We start from the raw sequence: 6,673 nt of genomic DNA, 5'->3' as shown, positions 1-6,673 counted from the left end.
GCACTAGCAACTCAAGTTCAATGTTGATTTTGGGTGCTCTCTGTGTGGTGCACATTCTCCCAGTGAGTGTGTGGGTTCCCCATGGGTATTCTTGATTTCCTCCCACGTCCCTGGTTAAGCGACTGTTGTAAATTGCATGAAAAGGGTGTCAGCTTGATCTGGAGGGAGTGGATGACGGTGTGAGGGAGAAAAATCACAGAAACTTATGCCAGGAGCTAGCACAGAACTGATGAACAGAATGGCATCCTTCAATGGCATAACAAACAACACTAATTTAAGATCAAATAAAAAAGTACTTTTAAAATTGTTACATTATACCAATTTTTCCCACTGAAAAACGTTGAAAAATATTATTGCAAGTACTTAGGTTTTCAAGGGTAATTATAATGCATCTGGATGGAATTTGACATGTTAAAGGAAGTTGTTTCCTGAAAGACTGTGCATAGATTTTGTGGCCAGCAGCAATGTGAGTGTGTACATCTGATCTTGAAAAACCCTGCCCAGAAGGATTTCACAATCTCTGCCACATCACATACAAAGGCTGCTGTCAGATACCACTTCAGTGGGATACCTGGCAGTCATGATGTCATCACATTGTATGAGTAGGAAAGGTGTTCAGCTCAAATGCACAATTGAATGGTGGGGCAGACTCGAAGGGCTTTATGATCTTATGTTCTAGCCACTCACAATAAAGACGTTGTCAGAGATAAAGTTCAACCTTGGAAGTGTTGAATATTGAATATGGCACAAACACTGTGTTCTTGTCAAGTTTCAGTTGGAAAGGTGGTGAATGTTATTGTTTCAACTGTAAGCTGCAGGCTTCCTAATTTGCATCACAATTTCCAGGAGCCTCACTCTCACTGGATTTGAGGTCTCTCTCTCTCTCTCTATTTGGACTATGAACAAGATATTTAACAGTAGAAAGAGACATTACATGTGACACAATGTTCGTAACAATACAGCATAGTGGAAGATGCCTCCCTTTGAAGACGCTTAAGGACCATGTGGTCATCACCCAGAACAATACATGAGTGGAAAGATGAATTTGCAATTGGTAGATTGGTCAAATAAGTTACAAATCCGGTATAACATAGATAAACATTAAGCTATTCATGTCATTGGGAAAACAGAAAGTGGAGTATTATTCAAATTTTGATAGATTGGGAAATTCTAATTCATAAAGCGATCTTGGTTGTCTTATCTAGCAAGCAATGAAAGCAAGCATCCAGATGAAGCAAGCATTTAAGATGGTAAATTATATATGTTGGCCCTCAGTGTCTTGACTACATGAGCAAGTACTTCTTACTAGCCTGTTAGACCCTGGTCTCCTTACGGCAAAATTTGTATATTTGCCAGAAATGGGGTACCCAAGAGTCATCAGTCTGATTCATGGGGTGGTTCGGCTGTCACTCAGGAAGGTTGCATCGGCAAGAATAGCACTCAAAAGACTTCAGAAAAATGAGAGGAAGCTCACTAAACTGTGACAAATTTTAGGTTGATTGTTTCCCCGGGAAGGGAAAGGTGTGGGTGGGAGTAGAGAGTAAGGGGTCATGGAGGAAATTATTTAAACTTGAGATGAGAAGAAATCTGTTCACAGTGAAGGTGATGAAACTGTGCAATTCTCTGCCATAGAAAACTGTGAAGGTAAAGTCACTGAATCGGTTTTAGAAGGTTTTAGAAGACCACAGAGCCCACCCCACCTCACTGACAAAAGGCAAAGGAGGAAAAACCCAACACCCAACCCCAACCAACCAATTTTCCCCTGCAACCGCTGCAACCGTGTCTGCCTGTCCCGCATCGGACTTGTCAGCCACAAACGAGCCTGCAGCTGACGTGGACTTTTACCCCCTCCATAAATCTTCGTCCGCGAAGCCAAGCCAAAGAAAGAAAGAGATAGATTTTTAGATGTAAAAAGTGTCAAGGGAGATGAAGCGTGAGAGGAAATATGGTGTTGAGCTAGATGTTCAACCATGATCAGGACTGGCTCAAAGGGCCAATGACCCACTGCTCCCACTTCTCTATGCTTCAGTTTTGCAACTGTATTTTTCATGACCCTTCCAGTTCAGTCACCAACCCAGCTGCTAAGGATGGCAATACACAAAAGTGATGTAGAAACTCAGCAGGGCATGCAGCATCTATAGGAAGCAAGGGTTAACCAATGTTTTGGGCATTTCGGGCCTGAGCGTTTCATCAAAGTGTGAGCAAAAAGCAGCTAAGGACCTAAATAAAAAGGTTGGGGGTGGTGGGGGTGGGGTGGGGGTGTGAGAGGAGAGGAAGGAGCAGAGGGTACAGGTAACAAGCAAGAGGTTATAAGTGAATATGGGAGGTCGGGTAGAAGAGAACTGAGGTGATAGGGAAAAGGATAGCTCTTTGAATGGAAAGGGAAGGGAAGGGGGTGGGGTGCTGGTGGAAAGGAGTCAGAGAGATGAGGGAAAAGAGAAACTCAGGGTTGGGGTTTAAACGGAAACTGGAGAAGTCGATGTTAATGCTGTCTGGTTGGAGTGTGTTGATGTTAAAGGATGTCAGACCTCCTTTCCTGAAGCGTATTAGTGAACTAGATGGGTTGGTACAACGGACCTATAGTTTTAAGAACTTTTTAAAATTCAATGTTCATTTACTTGCGCAAATTCAAACTTACAATACTTAATCTGCTGGACCTGTACCTTCTACCATGTTATTGCAGCTGTCCTGCCAGTGTAAAAGGAAGAATTTGGAGATGATGACAGAGGATATGCCTGTCAGCCTGTTACTTGACATGTACCCTGGACATTTTCCCTCTTCAGACACATAATACTGAGAAGGTTTGGCAGTGTGACTGTCTTCGTCAAACCCAGTGGTTTGTTGATGCTGGGGGATTGGTCTGGTTTTACTCTTATCATTGTTCATGATATTTATATTTCTGTTGATTGGCTGGCCATATCAGATGGACAGCTGAGGGTCAATCACATGCCATACATCCATATGCTTGATTCATCTGCAATGGCCTTGTAAACTTTTCAGTTCAAGTTGGCGTGGGTAATAAAACCTGATGAATGCAAGTTGCACACATTGTCCTAAGTTTTAAAATATATTGTTCTTATCTGCTGGGGGAAGAAGTTCTGGAACTTCAAGTTTCATATCATGTGGGAGTATCTTCTTCCATTGAATGTGCTGCCAGAGGAAGTGATCGAGGCAGGTACGTTAGACACTTGGAAAGATACATGGATGGGAAAAGTTGAGAGGTCTGTGGGCTAAATTCAGGCAAAGGGGATTAGCTTAAGTGGACAATTTGGTTGATGTAGAAAGTCAATCAGAATGGCCTGCTTCTGTGTAACAAAACTCGAACTCTGGTTCAAGGTTCCAGATCACTGCTCCCTTCTAAAGGATAATTAAGGATGGCCAATACCTGTACATGCTGATCTTGCAGTAATAACCACATGGCTTCAATGAGTAAAGAAAATAAATGAATTACAATTAATGGGATATTGTTAAATACTTCTGCCACATTGAGGAACTATCTGCTGCCTTTCCTAATTATCTTTGTGTTAGAGAGGTAGTTAAGATGGAATATTTAATCATTTGGATTATGTTATGACGAATATATCTTTAGGACACAGGATTATTTTGACCACTTTTGAGATCCTGTATACAGAGTAAATTAAGCATTAGACCAGAACAATAAAGGCAATAGTAAGTGCCAAAAAAGATGTGAATGAGAACAGTATTAGATGAAATTTTTAAAAAATGTTCAGAATTAAATATAAACAAAATATTTCCTCATTGATTCTTTCCATTCTTTTCCCTATTTTTCTACTTAGAAACAATATCTTAGGCATCACAAGAAAGATTATGGGTTTATATAGCACTTCTCATGACCTCAGGATTTCCTCACATGCTTTAATGTCTACACTTCAAACATGATTAATTGATTATGTCTTTCTTAACTAACAGAACTGTGAGGATACATTCACCACATGGGTTGCAGGTGTTCAGGAAGGTGGCTCAGAACCATAATTTAATGGGGAATTAGACTGGGTGTTACATGCTGATGGTGTCCACATCCGATGTATACGTTAAAACGATTACATGCTCTGTTTCAGAAACATCAACTGCCCATTTCCCCTCATGGAAGTTGCCTGGCCCACTGAGTCCCTCTGCAGTTTGTTGTTTGCTGAGTAACAATTTTAATGGTCCCTCCCATTCTTTACTGAGAAGAAAGTCTTTTCACTATTCGTGGCCATGCTCAAATTTGAACAAGGCTTCATACAATATGATAATAAACCTTTAAGATGATGGCTAACCTCTGGGTATTGCTAATTTTGTTCTTATATTATTTGTGGTATTGAAATGTACATTCCCTAGGAAAAATGTAGTACATCTGCTTGTGTAAAATACATTTTAACTTACTACAGAGAAGGACACTTACATCAAAGTTGTTATTAGATTGATGGAAAAAGAGTACTGTGTCCAGTTCTGGTCTCCATATTTGAGGAAGGATATACTGGCTTTGGAGACGGTCCAGAGGAGGTTTACTAGGTTGATCCCTGGGATGAAGGGGTTGACTTATGATGAAAGATTAAATCATCTAGGATTGTATTCGCTCGAGTTCAGAAGAATGACAGGAGATCTTATAGAAACATATAGGATTATGAAGGGTATGGATAGGATAGATGTAGGAAGATTTTTTGAGCTGGCCGGGGAAACTAAAACAAGAGGACACAGTCTCAAGATTCAGGGGAGTAGATTTAGGACAGAGATGAGGAAAAATAGTTTTTCCCAGAGAGTAGTGAATGTTTGGAATTCTCTAACCAGGGAAGTGGTTGAGGCTGCCTCATTAAACATATTTAAAATTCAGTTAGATCAATTTTTACATGATAGAAGAATTAGGGGATATGTGGAGAAGGCAGGTAGGTGGAGTTAGGTCATAAATTAGATCAGCCATGATCGTATTGAATGGCGGAGCAGGCTCGATGGGCCATTTTTGGCCTACTCCTGTTCCTACTTCCTATGTTCCTATGTAATAATTTCTCTGAAGTTAGACTATAGTGAATAGCAAATATTGCAAGGTAGTCGTGCGAGCTGAAAGTAGAACAGGATTTGTTGCTATTAATACCAATCCTCACCTTTGCAAATTCTTATTGATGAATTATTTATCCATTATATTGAGTTAGTTTAATACATCATTATTCTTTAATTCCAGCTGGTATTAATGCTACACAACTGAATTATTTAAGAATAACTCTCCTGGTAGAATGCAGGATTGAAAGTACATCAATGATGTTGTGAATCTACAGCTAATCATATTTAATTAATGGTAAATTATACTCTGAAAAATCTATATATATCTTCAAGGGGACATTGCCATTTCTTGGGACCACATTTAGGTGTAAATTCAGTCTGTTCCAAATTCCAATTCAGCTGCTTTACAGAGTACACATTATGCAACACAATTATCTGAAATTTTAACTTTTGGGAAATTACGGTGACTAAATTTTCTAACTGGATGGTAGAATTAATTTATTTGTGGGCTTGTTCAGTGCATCAAAATGACATTATATAAATAAATTCATACACATATTATGTGGCCGAGAGACTGGTAGTTAATATGACCAGACTCTTATTCTTCGTGAGAGAATGCATTATAAATGATCTCATTTAGTAACACGCGTGAAGTTTTCAAATGATCCATTTCAGACTTATTTTTAGTTTAGGATCACTATCTTTTTGGCCTTTTGATGACTACTATATAAAAGTGCGGATATCTTTTATTTGTCCAGGTGCAAAGAATTTGCAGTATGAAGTTTGAGCGATTAGCATAAGAATGTAAAAACAATACATTACAGACAGTATATTTTATCCTGTTATTTTCTCACCCTCTCATGATCCTATTGCAACTCCATATTTCATTAATTAATATTTACATGCAAATCGATAGATCATCACAGTAAACTCCTTTGGAAATACTATTTGATTGCTATTATTGATTAAGTGTCAAAAACTAAATAAAATCCATAGCCAGTGGGAAATTAAGAGATAGTCTCATACCAGCTGGTAGTATAATAAAGGGGTGTTCTCATGCATCCCATGTTGCATAATTCTCTGAGTGAAACATGAAAGTTGTAGTAAAAACACCGAAATGCTGGAGGAACTCAGCTGGTCTTTTCAGCATCCATAAGAGACAAAGATATATTGCCGACGTTTCAGGCCTGAGCCCTCCTTCAAGGAATAAGCAGAATGAGCCAAAAGCAGGAAATCTCAGAAAGTCCCAGAATTCAGACAATGCTGGCTGGGGGAGAAATCCAGACCAACAAAAGGAGTTAATTGGATATGGTAAAGGACGAGGAAAGAATTTACCATGTTTGAGTGATGGAAATGGAAGGAAGAGCTGGGGGAAGAAGTAGGGTGGGGGTTTAATGAAATCCAGAAAAGTCAATATAATGCTATTGGAGAGTTGGAGGGTGCCCAGTCGGAAGATGAGGTGTTGTTCCTCCAATTTGTGGTGGTGGTATCAGTCTGGCAGTGCATGAGACCATGGAGAAACATGTCAGCAAGGGAATGGGATGGGAATTGAAATGGGCGGCCACTGGGAGAACCAGGCTATGTGGCGAACAGAGCTGAGGTGCTCAACAAAGCTGGATCTACTGCATCCAGTGCTCCCATTGTGGTCTCTTCATTGGAGAGACTGGTTGCAGAC

Source organism: Narcine bancroftii, chromosome 8, assembly GCF_036971445.1.
Source record: "Narcine bancroftii isolate sNarBan1 chromosome 8, sNarBan1.hap1, whole genome shotgun sequence".
Taxonomy (NCBI): Eukaryota; Metazoa; Chordata; class Chondrichthyes; order Torpediniformes; family Narcinidae; genus Narcine; species Narcine bancroftii.
The sequence above is the reverse complement of the archived record's forward strand: the minus strand, read 5'-3'. Positions refer to the sequence as shown.